At 42.6% G+C, this 20,894-nt stretch overlaps 1 protein-coding gene across 4 annotated transcripts in view; it reads left to right on the top strand.

The window, feature by feature from the left end:
* The window catches only part of SCHIP1 (schwannomin interacting protein 1), a 175,700-nt gene that overhangs the window by 46,019 nt on the left and 108,787 nt on the right, over window positions 1-20,894 (top strand). The gene's annotated exons all lie outside the window — the stretch shown is intronic.

The raw sequence follows: 20,894 nt of genomic DNA, 5'->3' as shown, positions 1-20,894 counted from the left end.
ATACTTAAATTACGTAAATTATGTAACCATTCATCTCCTGTTAGAGTTGTCATCTGGTCAACAGTGGCCCCAACTGTCTGACCCAAATAGCCCTTAAAGTAAGAGCTCATTCCAGAAGAAGAATTTTAGGCAGGAGTAACTTTAAGTTTTCTGAATACTGGCTCTCTTGTGGTATGGTGATTTCAACATTAGATGTATTTTTCTTGTGTTTCATATAGAAACTCAACAAAGCAAATGTATAGTGGTTGTGCTTGTCCTGACATGTAAGACCTCTGCAGAAATTCTAGTACTCTGGAAGCAAATTAAACTCTCTAGTAAGCAATCACACTGAGAATGTGACTATCAGAGCTGGAAGGGACTCCATAGCAAAGGTAGCAAATTCTAATGCTTCCAAAGGCCACGTTGGGAACTAATGAGAGCAGTGGAAGATGGGTCCCAGGGACAGAAGACAGCTGTTCTTTCATACTCCCCACTCATTGCTCTGCCACTCGGAGTTTCAGAGTTCTGATATGTAGGAGAAACCCAGGACCCAGATTTTTAGGAAAAATATCTTGGCTATTGGGGCTTCCCAGGTGACTCAGTGGTAAAGAATTCACCTGCCAATGCAGGAGACTCAGGAGATGCAGCTTTGACCCCAGAGTCAGGAAGATCCCCTGGAGAAGGAAATGGCAGCCTACTCCAGTATTCTTGCCTGGAAAATCCCATGGATGGAGGAGCTTGGCAGGCTACAGTTGCAAAGAGTCAGAGGGACACGACTGAGCAACTGAGCATGGATGCATTTTGGATACTAAATGCCCTGCAAATAACTTTAAATAAAGACAAGTTTTGTGGAATTAAGAAGCAGATGTGCAGTTCAAAAGGTGCCTTTGGGCTACCAGTTTTCCATCCTACTCTTAACCCAACCCGTTCATTTTACAGGTAAGAAAACTAGACCCAAAGATGTTAGATGACTTACCTAATGTGGGGATGAGATGAGGGTAACTTGCTGAAAGGTTTGATAAGAGTCTAGAAATGAGGGATCTCAGGGAGGAAAACTTCTGAAGGAGTGTTGGCCTGATTTACTGACACCAGAGTAACACCTCCCCCACTTTCAGTGCTTCAAGTAATTTAAAGCAGTAACATCCAGAAGAAAAAAAATAAATAAATAAAAGATATCCTACATAGCTTCCTCTATTTCACTTTATTTTTATACACATTCCATTACTTAGAATGTTCTTTTCTCTTTCATCTTCAAAGCAGTTCAGAAATTGATTTGTTATTTGGATTTGGGGTATTTCATTATTTTGAAGGATGAAAAGGGAAGGGCTCTTTAAGAACAGATTGTCTTAAGCGTAAACATGTGTGTGCACACAGCCCCAGACACTGTAGGATACAAGGCCTCAGTTCTTTTATCTTCTGGAAACTCATCTGAGACCATTTAATTCCAAGGGGTGACAGCAGGGGTGAGTTCTAATAAAATTTCTTGTTATACAGAATCTAATGAAACTTTAATACTGCTGAAGTGTTTTGAGTTTTTATTTAATTATAGCTGTTACTACACAGTATTTAGGAGGACCTATTGAAAGTATAGAGTTTTGTTTTTTTTTCCATTTATTTTTATTAGTTGGCGGCTAATTACTTTACAATATTGTAGTGGTTTTTGCCATATATTGACATGAATCAGCCATGGATTTACATGTGTTCCCCATCCCAATCCCCCTTCCCACCTCCCTCTCCATCCCATCCCTCTGGGTCATCCCAGTGCACCAGCCCCGAACACTTGTCTCACGCATCCAACCTGGACTGGTGATCTGTTTCACCCTTGATAATATACATGTTTCAATGCTGTTCTCTCAGAACATCCCACCCTCGCCTTCTCCCATAGAGTCCAAAAGTCTGTTCTGTACTTCTGTGTCTCTTTTTCTGTCTTGCACATAGGGTTATCATTACCATCTTTCTAAATTCCATGTATATGCATTAATATACTGTATTGGTGTTTATCTTTCTGGCTTACTTCACTCTGTATAATGGGCTCCAGTTTTATCCATCTCAAATGATTCAAATGTATTCTTTTTAATGGCTGAGTAATATTCCATTGTGTATATGTACCATAGCTTTCTTATCCATTCATCTGCTGATGGGCATCTAGGTTGCTTCCATGTCCTGGCTATTATAAACAGTGCTGCAATGAAAGAAAAAAGAATCAAAAGGAAAAAAGAAAAAAGATTTTTTGTTTTTTTTACTCTTTAGAACTATTGGCTTTATGTCTAAAGTCAACAGATTTCAAACAAATGAGACAAGTTTGAAGTGGTTATTCCGCTTTCCTTTGAAAAAATGGAAAATGTTCACTTAGCTTTTTTAAAACAAACTTATTACCTGGGAATAATTTAAATTTACAGAGATGTTAAAGATACAAAGATAGTACCAGTTTCTGACTATCCTTTACCAACCTCTCCTGATGTTAAGATTGTATATAATATATATTATATACAATATACATATATATATAAAGAGAAATACATTTGTTTTTTAATATTTATTCAGATATAATAAATAGTTCGTGTATATGTGTGTGTGAGTCATTTATAACTGTGGTACATTTGTTGAAACTAAGAACATTGGCACAGTATTATTATCTAAACTGCAGGCTTTAATTGGATTTATATTAGCTTTAAAAATGAAGATGTATGTATTAAAAGCACCCAACAAAGCTAATAAATAACATATAGGCTGTGGCTTGAGTAGAGAGGGGAGAGTCAAGTGCTTCATATTGTCCCTCGGCTCCCACAAAGTCATCCCAAGCGAACTTGAAACTCAAACAAGTTCTGCTAGCGTGTTTGCTTTGTAAATGCATTTTGAAGACGGGTCTCCCAGCTTCTCTTCCAACGAGGCTGCCTTCTCTCAGTGTCTCCCCTGAAGGAGGAAGCCTGTGTCATGAAGGGACAGGAGAGCCAGCCCAAGAGAGAAACGCAGACACACAGACCTGGGGACGAGAGGCTCCTCCAGGCAGGAAGCCGGGAGGCAGGGGGCTGTCTGGAGCCATCGCCTCGTTTCACGGGCTGTGGTCAGCCACAAGTTGTCACTGTCCTTTGGAATGTTATTTGGCTTGCCAACTTCTGAGTCTTTTGTTTACTTGTTTTTTTTTAATGAGGGCGCGGCGTTTTGGCTTGAGAGTCTCCTTTAAAGTGAAGGGTCCGGTGGAATTGCAGAGGCTCTGTGAGCCCGCAGTGTGAGCCTTCCAGCAGGAGTGAGAGTTGACTAGAAAGCGGGGTAAGTGGCCTGGGGGCCACAGTCCACTCAAGGTGTGAAATGAGGGGGGTCATGGGGAACATCTTGGCGATTTCACAGGCTAAAAATGGTGAGGAAAGAGGTTTGAGACTTGTGAAAATGAAAAAGGAAAGGAAATTGGCAGATGAGATGATCAATATTTGCGGACTGGCTGAATACTCTGAATTTTCAAAACTCAACTGGTAATGGGCTCCAGGCATAGTTTTCTCAGCCAGAGAAAGATGTCCCTGTGACTCAGTAACTTCGCAGGAGGGTTTCCTGGTTACTCATTCCCTGCCTTTGGGTGGCCTGGTTTGGCTGACAAGCTCGGTGATTTCCTCTTAAGGTTTCTTCAGATTTCCCAGAATTCTTTGTTAATTACATGTTCAATGCATTGTGGATTATGCTACTACTAAGGAAACGTTCTTTTGGTAGAACCCATGTAATCAAGTTGAAAACTGTGTGTTCTCCAGACCAAAGTGGTTGGGTTTTTTTTTTTTTTTTTTTTTTTTCTTTTTTTTAATTGAAGTATAGTTGATTTACAATGTTGTGCCAGTCTCTGCTGTATAGAAAAGTGTCTAAGGTATACACATATAGACATTCTTTTTTATACTCTTTTCCATTATGGTTTATCACAGGCTATTTCAGACCAAAATTGTTTTGACCCACTGCTTCAATTGATATACTCCTTTGAAATTCACTGGAGGCTATGCTTGAAGACAGAACATATGAACGTCACTGACCTCTGTATTCTTAGGTTCTGGTGGATGTGCATGGGGTTTCTGCCTGGCATGAGTTACCCTTCCTAATAGCACCTATGTTCCCTTATGGAATTAACTCTTTGCTGTTGTGTGTGATTTTAGTAGGACAATTGCAGGTGGCTGGCTCCTGCTCTAGAGACCTCAGCCCAGATTCTCCCTCCCCTGACACTGTTGCAAGTGGAGGAGCTCCCCTGGGACTTTGGGCCTAGTGCATTCCCTGTGAGGCCCTCAGTAGCAGTGGGAGGCCTCCTTGAGCTGGTGACAGCCACTGAACCCCTCCCACAAGGCGACCATGGCCATGGCTTCACCTTCCCTACCTTTTCCACCTCCCTGAGTTTCTCAGTGTCCATCTCCTGTTGATTCTGTGAGCTTAAGTCAGCTAGGGTTGGTCTTATTGCTTTCCAATCAGGAACTCTAATGGATGAACCAGCTTATCAGTCCCAGAACCAGGCCCTGATATGCTGGGAAAGATTGGGTACAAAAGGAGAAGAGAGCAACAGAGGATGAGATGGTTGGATGGCATCACCAACTCAATGGGCATAAGTTTAAGGAAACTCTGGAAGATAGTGAAGGACAAGGGAGCCCAGCCTCCTGCAGTTCATGGGGTCGCAAAGAGTCGGACATGATGGAACAACAACAAACTGATAATAAAAAGCAGTCTCTAAACTTATGACTCAGGTTCGAACATGACAGTTGTAGGCCCAATAGCACTAAGTACATGCCTCTAAGGTATTTTGAGTCTTTCACAGAATCAGTTCAGTCAGTTCAGCTCAGTCGCTCAGTCGTGTCTAACTCTTTGTGATCCCATGAATCGCAGCACGCCAGGCCTCCCTGTCCATCACCAACTCCCGGAGTTTACTCAAACTCGTGCCCATCGAGTTGGTGATGCCATCCAGCCATCTCATCCTCTGTCGTCCCCTCCTCCTCCTGCCCCGAATCCCTCCAAGCATCAGGGTCTTTTCCAATGAGTCAACTCTTCGCATGAGGTGGCCAAAGTACTGGAGTTTCAGCTTCAGCATCAGTCCTTCCAATGAACACCCAGGACTGACCTCCTTTAGGATGGACTGGTTGGATCTCCTTGCAGTCCAAGGGACTCTCAAGAGTCTTCTCCAACATCCCAGTTCAAAAGCATCAAGTTTTCAGCACTTAGCTTTCTTCACAGTCTAACTCTCACATCCATACATGACCACTGGAAAAACCATAGCCTTGACCAGATGGACCTTTGTTGGCAAAGTAATGTCTCTGCTTTTTAATATGCTATCTAGGTTGGTCATAACTTTCCTTCCAAGGAGTAAACGTCTTTTAATTTCATGGCTGCAGTCACCATCTGCAGTGATTTTGGAGCCCAAAAAAATTAAGTCTGACACTGTTTCCACTGTCTCCCCATCTATTTCCCATGAGGTGATGGGACCAGATGCCATGATCTTAGTTTTCTGAATGTTAAGCTTTAAGCCAATTTTTTCACTCTCCTCTTTCACTTTCATCAAGAGGCTTTTTAGTTCCTCTTCATTCTCTGCCATAAGGGTGGTGTCATCTGCATATCTGAGGTTATTGATATTTCTCCCAGCAATCTTGATTCCAGCTTGTGCTTCTTCCAGCCCAGCGTTTCTCATGATGTACTCTGCATATAAGTTAAATAAGGAGGGTGACAATATACAGCCTTGACACACTCCTTTTCCTATTTGGAACAGGTCTGTTGTTCCATGTCCAGTTCTAACTGTTGCTTCCTGACCTGCATACAGGTTTCTCAAGAGGCAGGTCAGGTGGTCTGGTATTCCCATCTCTTTCAGTATTTTCCACAGTTTATTGTGATCCACACAGTCAAAGGCTTTGACGTAGTCAATAAAGCAGAAATAGATGTTTTTCTGGAACTCTCTTGCTTTTTCGATGATCCAGCGAATATTGGCAATTTGATCTCTGGTTCCTCTGCCTTTTCTAAAACCAGCTTAAACATCTGGAAGTTCTCGGTTCACGTATTGCTGAAGCCTGACTTGGAGAATTTTGAGCATTACTTTACTAGCGTGTGAGATGAGTGCAATTGTGCGGTAGTTTGAGCATTTTTGGGAGTGCCTTTCTTAGGGATTGAAATGAAAACTGGCCTTTTCCTGTCCTGTGGGCACTGCTGAGTTTTCCAAATTTGCTGGCATGTTGAGTGCAGCACTTTCACAGCATCATATTTCAGGATTTTGAAATAGCTCAACTGGAATTCCATCACCTCCACTAGCTTTGTTCGTAGTGATGCTTTCTAAGGCCCACTTGACTTCACATTCCAGGATGTCTGGCTCTAGGTCAGTGATCACACCATCGTGATTATCTGGTTTGTGAAGATCTTTTTTGTATAGTTCTTCTGTGCATTCTTGCCACCTCTCCTTAATATCTTCTGCTTCTGTTAGGTCCATAACATTTCTGTCCTTTATCGAACCCATCTTTGCCTGAAATGTTCCCTACTGAATATCAAAGATGGGATGGACCATAGAGCTCAGCTGGTCCAAGGAAAGGGTAACTCACACTGGGCTCTCAGGTCCTTCCATTTTTATAGGTAAGGAAATAACCACACAAAGTGAGAGAGACTTTCACGGTGTTACAGATAGAACGTGCCACACTGACATCCTACACTGAGGCCTCATGATTCATCTGCTCAGGGCATCTTGTCCTCCTGCCTGCCCTCCACTTCTCTGGACCTGGTGACATGGTACCCATTTATCGGGTGACTGGCCCGAAGTCAAGTCAGCATCTGTAGCCCTGAAGAGCATCCGTGGCCTTGGAAAGGAGCAAAGCTAACTGGACCACATAGGGCTTCAACCCATGGCTGGTGGTATTAATATTAGAACCAGTATTCAAACCCTGAGCTGACAGGTACCCTCTGATGCCAATCCAGATATGTCCTTTGTTTTTTATCATTTTTTAAAATTAATTTTTATTGGAGTATATTTTACAATGTTGTTAGTTTCTGCTCTACAGCAAAGTGAATCAGCTATACATATACATACAGACATTCCCTCTTTTCTGGACTTCTTCCGATTTAGGTCATCGCAGAGCTCTGAATAGAGTTCTCTGTGCTCTACAGTTGGTTCTCATTAGTTATATATTTTATACACAGTAGTGTATAAATGTCAATCTCGTTTATCTCAGCCCCCATCCTCTCCTTCACCTCGGCATCCATACCTTAATTCTCTATTTCTGCTTTGCAGGTAAGTTCATCTATATCGTTTTTCTAGATTCCACATGTAAGAGTTATTACACAACGTTTGTTTTCCTCTTTCTGACTGATTTGACTCTCTGTGACAGTCTAGATCTATCCACCGATGTGTCCTTTTGATGCAGCTCAGACCGTGTATAAGGAGGTAGTTAGCATCAGTCTCCGGAACCAGGCAGACCTGACCCAGAATAGTAATAGTAGCCTCTTTGCGATTAGGGACAAAAAAACAACTAATATTATGGTAGAAATCTCATGTTTTTCATGTGAATTTTACAGATTGTCTTCTAGACACCTCTTATTTTATAGAAATTGTGCTTTTACGTTGTCTAAGTGTAGCGAGGCTCTGAGCTTTGAAAGGGTAAATTTTCTGAATTCATTTTGGAGCAAAAGCTATATTTTTAAATTGCTTATGTGAAACTTTTCGGCGAAGTGAGAAGTCTACAATATGATGTCTGCCAAGACTTTCCGTAATATATGTCATTATTTTTTTCTTCAGAGCTAAGCTTTACTCAGCCAGTGACTACATCCTGCACGTCTGCTGCGTTTTGGGTGTGGGAGATAGAGACGAGCAGCTCACATGCAGCTCTCCTGTCACTGGGCTTCTTGCCTTCATGGAGCTTGCAGCTGAGTTGCAGAGACCCACAGAAATCACAGAAACACACAAATGTGCAGGTTCTGCTGAAGAAGGCCATGATGCTGTGAGAACTGCAGAGACGTGCCCTAAACCTGTTTTAATGAGAAAAAGCTGTTACTTATTGAGTGCCTACTGGGCAGGCACCGAGCTTATCGTGTATTTGCCTAATGCACAATGGGGCCAGATGAATGCTGTTACTCCCATTTTATTGACCAAAAAAAAAAACAAAAAAAAAACCCAAACCTGAAGTAGGGCCTTCCCTTGTAGTCCAGTGGTTAGAATCCACTTTGCAGGGCAGGGGATGTGGGTTCAATCCTTGGTCAGGGAACTAATATCCCACATGCCTCAGGGCAACTAAGCCCACATGCTCCAATGGAGAGCCCACACGCTGCAGTGAAAGATCCTACATGATGCAACGGATATCCTGCGTGAAGCAGCTAAGACCCAATGCAGCCAAATAAATAAACAATATTAAAAAAATAACACCTGAAGTATATGATGGGATCACAGAGTTAGAACACATTCTTCTGGCTCCAAGAGCCATGTGCTTTCCACTTCAGCTAGAAACCACTACACCAACTGTTTGGAATGTAGCCCCTCTAACTTTCCATAAGACAGTAACTGCTTATTTTTTTCCTGATGGCTATGACCACATCTCAATATCTGTGATCTTGTGATACAGAATATCTATCTACCTATGCCCACCTGCTTGAGAATTTCTCATAAGCTGAAACTTGAAGTGATTAATTAGAAATTCATGTGAACATAAATGTGTGGCTTTATGTTTGTTTTCTCTCTTTTAAAGGTCCCTACCACCCACCCTCTGTGCTTACATTTAATCATCAAATCTATCCAGTTGGTAAGGCTCAGTCAAAAACTCACCCAGCGTGTTGGCTTGAAGGGGACGTAATGACCCTCTGGTTGAGTGGAAGCTCATGGAGAGAAAACTGCATTCTCACTCACTCGACACTCAATCTTGAGCGAGTGGCTCCTCTCAAATTATTTTATGCATAGAATGGGATGAGGGGTCCCTGAGGTTCCAGGCAACTCAAATGGATGGGGCATGCCTCGGGAGCCCTTAGCACCAAGGCCATGCACCCAGAGAGCTTTCTCTCCAAAAATCCTGAGACCCCATTCAGCAGTGGCTTTATCTGTGCCAGTAGTTCTAAAAGAGACGGTCCCCTGAAGAGCCAGGAAGAGGGACAAGGTTGGATACGGTGAAGTGGAACACACCGCATTCTGTGATTTTGATTTTGCCCATTCATGCACTGATTCACGTAATAGTCGTTCACTCGGTAGTTGTGCTGTGCTGAACACTGAGAAGTCGTTGTTGTTAAGTCACTAAGTCGTGTCTGACTCTTTGTGACCCCGTGGCCTGCAGCATACCAGGCTTCCCTGACCTCCACTATCAGAGTTTGCTCAAACTCATGGACTTTGCTCAAGGGAGCGGTGATCCTGCCCAAATGGCTTCGTTATTTTGGTGAGGGAGGGGGGCATTAAACAACTTACTCAGCTAGTTATTTAATATCCAAGGTAAGTGCTATGCAGGAGAGGTCCAGGGGGCAGAGGCAGTGGGGGAGGACAATGGAATGGAGATCTGGGGAGGAGGGAGCCCTGCACAAGGCGGGCTGGCAAGAGCCACCCAGGTGGAAGTGCTGTGCGCAGGAGGGAGTCTGGAGAGGTACATGGGCATCAGCCAGGAGGGTCCTGACCAAAATCACTCTCTTTCTCAGCAACTGTCCCAGCCTTCTGAGTCTGTACATCACTTTTGGAACTTTCCACCACCACTCTTAAAGCCATCTTTTTCACAATAAAATCACCTTGCAAGTTTCCTAGAATAAATTTTAAAACTGTTCATGCTGTAAGGAGTTTAATAAAAGAGGCAACATTTGAAATGCCATTTCCTTGGACCCAGAGAGAATGGTGGTACAGTGGGGAATGGAGCCTTTTAGGAAAATAAGAGGGAAGAAGCTACTTAAATTCAGAGGTGAATTAATGTTAAACTTCTCAAGCTCCAGAAACTTCTAGAGTATTTTGGTTTAAAGGAGTTGGCGTATTGGTGGGTTTTCTGCTCAGGTCTACTGGATGCTGTGGGCTGGGAATATGTTAAAAACAGGAGTCCCAGCCTTTTTCCTCATGAGCTATTTGTGCTTTAGACACACTAACCCAGGATGGGCTAGAAATGTTAACATGCCAGATGCTCACAGGATTCGGGGCAGAAGGTCAGGCATTCTGATGCTGGCCACGTGAGCACTCCATCCTAGGAATTCCTTTCAGAAATCCCCACAATGCTCTGCAGACAGGTCTGGGAAAGTCAAAGCTATGTTTTTTTTTTTTTTTTTTCCATTAATCATCTATGGATGTAAAGCTGGACCATAAAGAAAGCTGAGGGCTGAAGAACTGATGCTTTCGAATTGTGGTGCTGAAGAAGACTCTTGAGAGTCACTTGGACAGCAAGGAGATCAAACCAATCAATCCTAAATAAAACCAACCCTGAATATTCATCGGAAGGACTGATGCTAAAGCTGAAGCTCCAGCACTTTGGCCACCTGATGCAAAGAGCCGACTGACTGGAAAAGACCCTGATGCTGGGAAAGATTAAAGGCAAAATGAGAAGGGCACCAGAGGATGAGATGGTTAGAGAGCATCACAGACTCAACGGACGTGAATTTGAGCAAACTCTCGAGACCGCCAAGGACAGAGGAGCCTGGAGTGATGCAGTCGATGGGGTTGCAAAGAGTTAGACACAGCTTACCAGCTGAACAACAACCAGGGAGGTCAGAGAAACCCCTTCCCTCCCCCAGCCATCCAACCTGAGATGATTGGATCTGGAACCTTGGCTAGGAGCTATAGAGTAATTACCTTGTCTGAGCAGGACCAGTGAATAGTATGAGCTGAGGTAAAGCTTAATCCTCTCTCTACCCACCCACAATGAAAAGCTGTTGAAAGTCAAATAGGGTTTGCAACTTTGAAGTGAAAATGTTTCCTGCCACATATCATCAAGTTGAACAAGTCGACACCTGTTCATCTGGTCCTTGGTTAGTAGAAGGAATGAAAAAGAAGAACTGTGTGCCTTTGAGCTAAGGCATTTTAAATACTTATTACTGTGATTCACTTTCCAGCATTCACCTTCATTGCTGTTTTCCTTTCATCTTGAGACTGTAAGTAATGCATGAACCTTCCCTATGGAACACTGCAGATCTCATTTAAAAGGTAAAAACATCTCCAGCTCAGGCCCATTTGCTACGCAAGAAATAGGAGATGTTTTTGTCAGGTTACAGCCAAAGCATTTCTTGTAACATGGGTCCCTCCCATTGGCTCCATTACTGTATTCCTTTAACCAATGGTTTCTGTTCTTTCGGTTATCCTAAAAACTGATGGAAAAATAAATGGCTTCATAGCATTGTGCTGGGACTGAGAAAATTGTTTATACATCTCCATCAAAAACAAAACTTCAAGGACTTCCCTGGTGGTCCAGTGGGTAAGACTCTGCCTTCCAATGCAGGGGTACTGGTTCAGATCCCTGGTTAGGGGGCTAAGATCCCACATGCCTCTCGGCCAAACCCCCCAAAACATAAAACAGAAGCAATATTGTAACAAATTCAATAAAGACTTTAAAAAAACTGCAAATGCTTTAATACTAAGTAAAAATCACAAAACCAATCTGGATTTTCTCCTTAGTATACCTCCTTTGGTTTATAACCTAGAGATTGAACTAGAGCTAGAGGTAATGAACTAGACAAGGTTTGCATGTTTTGCATGTTTTTTTTCCCCCAAACACTCTCACCCATTAAAAAAGAAAAAAGTTTTAGGGAGAACTCAAAGGTCCATATTACTTTTTAAAAAATCACAATTATGTATTATTCAGGTTATCTATCCACCCACCAAAGGCAATACACTTAAAATGCCATATCAGAGCAGTTGTGCAACTTCTCAATTTGATAGCTTTTCTGAAAAGTGTAACCATGCATCCATAAATGTAATGAGGGCTTTTTTCATATTAAAGGCATGTTATTGGGAGATGGAATGCTTCCTTATACCTCCATAACTGCACAGTGATTAAATATTGACTAGGAGCCAGGAGTTGACAGCCCTCGGCCCCACACTGGTAAATGCTGATGTGTGAGGCTGAATGTAAATACAGAGTCATCCCCACAGGGCCACGGTTTCCTGGTGGGAGGTGGGGAGCGGGCAAGCAGCGTGTTATGCATGAGGTGTCAAATTCCAGTGCTGAATAGAAGGGTGTAATTTGAAACAAGTAATTCCCTAAAAAGCAACCTGACTCTGTCAAAAGAAAAATATATTTTCCTAATCAATCTGATTAATAAAGAGGATGTTAGTCAGAAGTTTTAACAAAACATCCAGGGTATCCACTGAACACTGCTTCTCGCAGAAACAAAAGAGCTGCCTGGCGCTGGAACGGCTTATTCTTTCAGAGACAGTGATTACTTGGTTTCTATGAAACAGACTGGTTGAAATCATCAGATTTATTTCTGTGATACTCACTTGATTAGGAAATTTCAATACATTGTCTATAGCTCTCTTGTGTGTGTGTTTTTTATTGTTATCTTAAACAGTCTGACCATTGAAAACACACAATTAGCTGTTTCTGTCCTTCTGTCAGGGGAGGGGAAGGGAAATGAGATGTTTTGCTTGGTTTCTAGAAGAAAATAGTTTTCATTTCATTTTTTCTGTTAATAAGGTTCAGGTAAAGAATCTACCTGCAATGCAAGAGACCCAGGTTCAATTCCTGGGTCGGGAAGATCCCCTGGAGAAGGAAATGGCAACCCACTCCAGTATTCTTGCCTGGAGAATCCCATGGACAGAGGAGCTTGGTGGATTACAGACCGTGGGGTTGCAACAAAGAGTCGGACACAACTGATCGACTAACACACACACACATACGCGCACACACACACACACACGATCTAATTATTTTTATTCTAAGACGTTTAAATGATGCAGCAAATACCTGGAATTTGTTTCAAAATAGCTCCCATCCGGGCTGAAGATAGACTATGAGCTTTTGCCTAACCTCCAGCCTGTTTTGTTTCTTTGGGTTTGGGTTGTCCTTCAAACCCTGGAAGTTGCTGAGGCACCTTCCTCTGAGTTTCCAGTCCTTGTTCATCCCCCACACACTCACACATACTTGGCTCCGGGCTGTATATTCAGACCCTGGGATCTGAGTGACTGTCAGCCTGTGGAGGAGCCTGCCCCAGAGTCTGTCCCTGGCTGAGAGTCTCCCGGGCTGAATGGACTCATACTGAAATGATGAGTCCCTTTCCTCAAATTCTGTGTTTTTAAGGTGAGTGGAGAGCAAATCCAATAGACTAATTCTTAGTGTCTCCTCCTCCCAAAAAACACGTTTGTGGCTTCCAGAGATTCAACCAAGGACTGACGACTGTGTTGAAGAGGCAGCTGTTAGCCCAGAGTCCTCCTGTCTCCCTACTGCACTGGGACCAGGCCTCCTCAGCCCAGTCTCAGCTGCTCAGCCAGCATGGGACCCCTGGCGTGGTTTCCATGACACTTGACTTGGGCTTCAGTAGGTGGGATGCAGAAGGTTAGCCAAGGAATATTTACTTTTTCTGATTTCATGTGGCAGGTAGAATCACCATCCCTGAGATTTTAAAATGGTATACTTTTCAAAATCTGAAATTAATCAACATCTTTGCTCTTTCTCCAGAGAAAGAAAGGTCTGTGAACACCTTAACTTCATCTACTTTCTGTCTGACTTACATAATTTTTTTAGGCACATATTATAATTTTTAATAAATGTTATTCAGTAAAAAAAAAATAGTTTAATGAAGGTGGCTTGACCCCTGCTCAGAACAGTCCGCTTCACCAGGAGACCAAGTCCTGCCTTCATTCTTCATTAGCTGGCCCGCTGAGTAGCTAAGACGGAAATAGAGGGGAAACATCCTTGTCCCTGAGTTCCAGGAAAGTACATTTTTTAAAAAAGACTTTCTAGATTGATGTATTGGGACAGAAATGCTAAAACAGACAATTTGAGGTGAAGTTTTCAATTTTACTCTTTCCAGAAAAGCAGTGTACTGATAAGAATCTACTGAGATACAAGGCCTGGCAGAAATGACAAGATGCAGTCACCGTGCTCATGGCACTTAAACCAGTGACTCCTGTGGATAGAACAGAATCTTAAGAACGGCCTGCTGAGTGCCGAGCATGCTTTCCCTTGTAAGAAATTAAACTCAGAAACACTAAACACAATTCCTTGATGTGATTTCCTGTTGGTTCATCTATATACTCTGGAAGATTCCTGAGGAGAGGTTTATTGCTCACCGGAATTTAATGCAAGTGTCCTCCAACAGTGTTGACTGTTTGCTAAGAGCCCCCTCTCAGAGCCAAATTATCCACTTCCCTTTCCCAGTGAGTTTAACGCAGATCATACATTTATCAAAAATATAGAAGTAGGGACATCCCCATCAGTCCAGTGCTTAAGAATCTGCCTTCCAATGCAGGAGACTCAGGTTTGATCCCTGATTGGGGAGCGAAGATCCCACACGCCGTGGGGTGACTAAGCCCAAACACTGCTGATCAATCCCAATATAGCCAAAAATAAATACATATTTAAAAAATATATATGTTATATATGTACATAGAGCCTATTATAGGCTGGGCACTGAGCATACAGAACTAGAAGAAACAGGTAGAATCCTAGTCCTTATGCAGTGCTTAGTCATGTCCGACTCTGCAACCCCATGGACTGAAGCCTGCCAAACTCCTCTGTCCATGGGATTTCCCAGGCAAGAATACTGGAGTGGGTTGTCATTTCCTTCTCCAAGTCCTTATGTAGACACATACATTAAGCCTATGAACCACCCTGTATTAGTCAGGGTTCTCCAGAGAAACAAAACCAATAGGATATGTTTGTTTTTGCCTGCCTGTCTTTCGATCTAGCTAGCTATCTCTCTATCTAGAGATTTAAGGAAATAACTTTCGTCCAGACTGCCAAGTCTGAAATCTACAGGACAGGCCACCAAGAGTTGATGTTTGAAGTTTGAGTCCAAAGGCAGTCTGGAGACAGAGTTCCTTCCTTGTCAGGGGACCCCAGAATTTTTTCTCCTAAGGCCTTCAGCTGATTAGATGAGTCAGCCCCACATTGTGGAGGGTAATCTGCTTTACACAAAGCTCATGAAGTTAAATCTTAATCACATCTAAAAAAAAAAAAAAAAACCTTCACAGCAACATCTAGACTGGCATTTGACCAAACAATTGGGCGCCATAGCCTAGCCAAGATGACACATAAAATTAACCATCCAGTCCCCTTCCACCACCCCCAGGTGACTATGTTATTTCAATTTAATGGCTCTCAGACTTAAGCAGCCATCAGAATCCCTGGAGTGCTTGTTAAAGCAGAGTGCTGGCTCCCGTTCCCTTGATATAGGAGGTCTGGGACGGGGACCAAGAATTTGCAGTTTTAACAAGTCCCAGGTGATGCCGGTGCTGCTGATGCAGGGACCACACTTTGAGAACGAGCTGCTTCGTGTAATCCAGGGGCTGCCCCTTTGCCTCATGGCTCAGAGACTGACTTTGTGATCATAGGAAAGGTTTTTATTTCTCAGGGATGGACCCAAATGAACCCATATTACAAAGCTGCTGTGCAAAACATCAGTGCAAGGATGTATATTAACCACCATAGCGGTTAGAGTAATTGTATCAGTTTGGGAGGGGTAGTCTCCCATAGGGCCACTTCATGGAACAATGAGCAACGATCAGAGGGAGCTGGAGAATCAGAGCCAGGGAATAGGAATGACTGACTGACTGCTACAGTCTCCTCACCACAAGGGTCGGTCATGTTCTCAGGCTCCTGTGGCCAAGGCCTTCTCTCCCTGGACCTTGTACAAGGATTAAGACAGGGCTATTGTTTAAGGAATGGATGCCCTAAGTGGACAGCTTGTTTGTACTGGTCTGAAAGAATGCTTCTCTCTGCAAACTCTACTCAGCAGTGGGGCTCAAAATCCACAGAGATTGGAAATACTTGTAGCAAATCATTAAAAATTTACTTTTTATAGTAACTTTTCATTAGCTATAACACATACCGTTTTTATGAAAGAGAAGACTGGGCAGCATTAGAATTAGTTCGTGTGTGTCCTTTATATGTTGGGTAGCCTTACATGATTGTACTCTGAGTGAATTTACAATCTCCCCTTCAAAGGCTATTTCCACCTTTCTTTGTACATTATGGGGATTTGAGATTGAAAAAAAAAAAACAGATACACATTTCATATTTTCAGAATCTTCCATGTCCATTTAGAAGCCACTTTCCCCTGAGTTTTGGCTTTCTGCCTCCATTGTGCTATATTTAGATTTTTATTAATAGTTAAGAAGGGGATTCTTTGCTTAATACAGACCTTTGAACTAAATTGTGTTGCAAAAACGTTATGTTTATATTATTTGTTGCAGTGTTCTTTTTTTTTTTTAAGTTCTGCATTTGCCTTCCTCAGTATGAAAAGTTTGGTCTTTTGTGGAAAGACAGACCTTTAAAGCTGGTTCTTTGAAATCTGTGGGCTAAATTGCCATCACCCCACTCACCTAGCCAGTCTTTCTGAATAAATAGCCTTCGGATGTGAGGGTAGGTAGTGAGAGCTGCCCCTGGGTTATTGTCCCCAGATCTCAGTGCAGATAAGAAGTGTATCCACACGAATCTCAGCGACATGGCAAAGGCAGGTGCATTCTCAGGCTTTCAGTCTCTTTGTTCTACGATTCAGGGTGCATGTGTGCATGCTAAGTCGCTTCAGTCGTGTCCGACTCTGCGACGCTTTGGACCAGAGCCTGCCAGGCTCCTCTGTCCATGGGATTTTCCAGGCATGAATATTGGAGTGGGTTGCCGTGTCCTCCTCCAGGGGATCTTTCCAACCCAGGGACCAAACCCGAGTCTCTTAAGTCTCCTGCATTAGCAGGCAGGTTCTTTACCACTAGTGCCCCCTGGAAATCCCACGTCTAGGGTCCAGTTAGCAAACAGAAGGCTATTTAGGAATTTCAAGGAACTGACTTAATAGAGGGAACTGATTCCACGAGTGAAGGGAGGCTGACCGAGCAAAAGGTGGAGATCGAGGTAACCCAGAGACGCTAAGTGCAAGCAGCAGCCACCTCGCCCAGAACGGACGCCACAAACTGTCACAGATGGTGTTCCCAGAGTCTTCCTGGGAGGTGCCTCGCGAGGTTAAGGCACAGCCCCTGGAGGACATGGCATACCTTGGGGAGCATCCGGGGCTGGGAAGCCAGCAGCCACAGGCAGATCACAGGAGACCACACCAGCGGTGGCGCTCTGCAGCCACTGGCGGAACTGACCTCACCGAGCACATTCCTCTCGCCTCCCATTGGCCAGCCTCCCCCTGGGGCTTCCCGTGGACAGGATCTCGCGAGAAGACAGGTGGCGATGGCTCATGGGATGTGGTTTGCAGAGTCACAGTCTCGGCATCATAGAGCAGAGATCTTCCGTGGCTTGCTTTGTTTTCTTTCCTTGCTATGTTGGTCTTTACCCTTTGTTTTATTCACTTATTTTTATGAAAAAAACCAATATCTCAAGTGAGAGTAATGTTAGTGCTAGAGGGATCTCCAAGAACAAGGGAGGAAATCTATTAATCTGTTTAGCTGATCTTACTGATGCTTCCCTAGTCATTATTAGGAAACACTTTTATACTAATAAGGGAAAGAAAAATCTCTAGTTATTTCTTTATTTATATATTGGCCGCAGCAGGCAGCATGTAGGATCTTAGTTCCCCAACCAGGCATCAAACTGCTGTCCCCTGCAGTGGGAGCACAGTATCTTTACCACTGAACCACCAGGGGAGCCTCAATCTCAATTTATTTTTAATGTTTAAGTTTCCTGGAGACTAGAATGACTGTGTATGTTATCATTTCACTTTTGAGATTTTAAGTCTTGTTATTTGGCTATAAAAGTATGTTCTCATAAGAACCATTCTTGCGTGTGTGTCTATCTTGTGTCTAGAAAATGAATCATTTTTCTCCTAAAGATTAGATTTCCATGGGCATCACTTTTTGCTACAATTCCTTTGTTTGTTCGTTTCAGAGATGATGGACTTAGCAGTGATAATGCCGTCCTTGTGTTGGGTTCAGCTCAGCTGAACGACCCTTTCGCAGGGCTTGTCCAATGCCAGGCTGTATCCTGAAGGCAAGGAGGTAGAGGAGGTGGGCAGTGAGAAGAGCTTTGGGCTTAGGACAGGCTTGGCTTTGAGTTCCAGCTCAACCACCTGTTTCTTACCCTGATAAGCTCAGTTGCTTCATCTATGATAGGAGCATAAACACTAATGTCACGGGGTTGTTGAAGAATTATATGTGGCAAAGCATTTGACATTGTGTCTAGGACATAGTAAGTGTTCTATAAATGGTAACATGTTTTTACTGTTATGACTATTGTTGGTAATAATTCATAGTTTTGGTAGGCTTTTTATACATTATTAAATTCAATAGCAGAGTATTCGTTACTTAGTTATTTGTGTTTCATTGGCACAATCAGCATTTTAGTTGTCGTTGGCCTAGAAGATTTTTCTTTTACATTTTTTAAATCTATAGACTTCCTAGTTTGTTTAGGATTTAACTCCATTTCCTACTTCCAGAAAGGATTTGACTGGCTGGCTTATTGTTTATAAGAATTTAATAAAAGAATTAAAAAGAAACAACTCACATACTTTCATCAGTTTTTAGGTCTTTGGTTTTCATACTCACTTAATTGTTGAGAGTTTGTTCATCAGAATGGAGATTTGATGTGGACTTGAATAGGGAGATGTATTCTATTCCGGTGACTTAAGCACTGAATTGACAGTTTAGAAGGAACTTGAGCTCTATTTTTAACTATGTCAGAGATTTGCCCATAACTGTAGGCTGACTATTTTATTCTCTTTGCTTGTTTTCATTTTATATTTGCGGTCTTCTTGATTCACAGTGGTTATAAGAATTAATGAGAATGTTTATAAATAGCATATAGTATATATTAATTTTGTTTGAAAAAGGCTGTGTACAAACTATATCCTACCCTACTTTTGTTGGTATGGGGCAAGATTCTTAGCTCCCCCTGAGTATCATAATCCCTTGAGACCCTTCAATAAATCCAAACCCAAGACATCTCCCATCCCACCCTAAGATTCTGATTCAGTTGGGACTCTAGCATTAGCTTGTGTGTTGTGTCTGTCTGTGTGGTCTATCTATCTGTATATCTAGGAAGGTTCTGTTAAGCCACCAGCATTGAAAAACCTGGGCACAAAGGATCGAGCCAACCTGTATGCTTGGTTCTTTCTCTTATGTTGTATTTATTGGCCATTTCATTACTTGTTACACATGGCAGATGCATTCGTTTCTTACTGCTGCTATAATAAATCACCAAAAACTTGGTGGCTTAAAACATCACATCTTTGCTATATTCTGGTTCTGGAAACCAGAAGTCTGAAATGGCCTTACAGGGCTAAATTCAATGTGTTGGCAAGGTTAATTCTTCTGGAGGCTGAAGGAGAATGTGTTTCCTTGCCTCTTCTAGCTTCTAGAGGCTGCCTGCACTCCTTGGGTCATGGTCCCACATCACTCCTACCTTTTCTTCTGTCTTTACATCTTATTCTCTGACTCTACCTGCCTCTCTTTTATGAGGATCTTGTAATTATCAATACATTGGGACCACCTGGATAATCCAGGGTAATCTCACCACCCCAGTATCTTAATCACATCTATAAAATCTCTTTGGCATGTAAGGAAATTTATATTAGGACATGGACATGTTTGGGAGACACCATTATTCTGCCTACCACAGCAAGAAAAAAAATTCAGATCCTCCCACTATTCCTATTTGAGTACAGAAACCCCAGAGTTAGCCACAGTTTCCTTCTCTACAGTTTTGATAGGCAAGAAATAAATAAATAAATAAAAACATTTTGCAAAGGCTGGAGGTGATGATACCACCTTCAAACTTTTTATTGATTTTTTTTGAAGACTACCAATTTTTAAATTTTTCAGATGCGTTAGGTATTTGTTTCAGAAATAAATTGCATAATGTTTGAATTCCATCAGCGCTTAAATGGTACATTGTCCTTCAGGTAGGGTACTTTTCTGCAACTAAAACAGTGATCCTCAACTTATACTTGAATTTATTTCTCCAACAAGCATTTATTGAACCCCGCATGTGTACTTGGTCCTTAGACACAAGAAAACAATATTCCTGACCTTTAAAGTCAGGGTCAAAGAATTCACCCCTAGTGGTCAATGTGTTGTATTTTAATATAGTTGATTACCTTGTAATCATATGTTTTTACTACATGCATGTGAAAAACATTGGCCTGAGGGAGAGTTCGACGGGCTTCACCCAACTGTCAAAGTGGTCCTCTTGACATAAAAATGATGAAGAACTCCTATGCGAGGCCAATAAATAGGATCCTAATAGAATGGTAGGTCTCAACAAAAACATGACCCTGAGATGCCAGAAGCTGCCCAAGGGAAGGGGAAGCTCCTGGAAGTGGGTTTTCAACTCTAGCTGCCTATTGGGATAATGGGCAGAAGGTGCGTGGTGCTCCTGAAAAATACCAGTGCCTGGGACCCATCAACAGATTCTGACTTGATGATTCTGGGGAAGGCTCTCCCATCTGAATGCAGAAGTGGTGTTGAGTTTGGTCTTACAGAAGTGAAGCAGAATGGGAGGACCTGGAGAGTGTGGCAGCTGAGTGAAGGATTCGAAAACAGTTCAGTAGAGCTGAGGTGTGGACACAGCCAGTTAGTGCATTAACTCATCCTACCAGCTCCACCCCAGGTCTAATGCCAAACAGTCTGCTGAAGACTCTGTGACCTCTGAGTAAGACAGAACCAAACTTGGACATTTGGCAGCACAACAAACCTCTGTTCCTCCCTTAGCCGGCTCATTTCCTTGTAGGGAAGACAGGTCTCCAGTTGGTTAAGAATGTGGGCACAAGCCAGACTGCCTGGAGGCTAATCCCAGCTCCTCTACTTAAATAGCTATGAGCTCTTTGGAAATTTACTTAATTTCTTTGCCTCAGTTTCCTCCCTAATGATAACTTACTAGGATAGTTACCAACAG

The sequence above is a fragment of the Muntiacus reevesi genome, chromosome 8 (assembly GCF_963930625.1).
Source record: "Muntiacus reevesi chromosome 8, mMunRee1.1, whole genome shotgun sequence".
NCBI classification, from domain to species: domain Eukaryota; kingdom Metazoa; phylum Chordata; class Mammalia; order Artiodactyla; family Cervidae; genus Muntiacus; species Muntiacus reevesi.
Note: the sequence above shows the minus strand (reverse complement) of the source record. Positions and strands in the feature narration are given on the sequence as shown.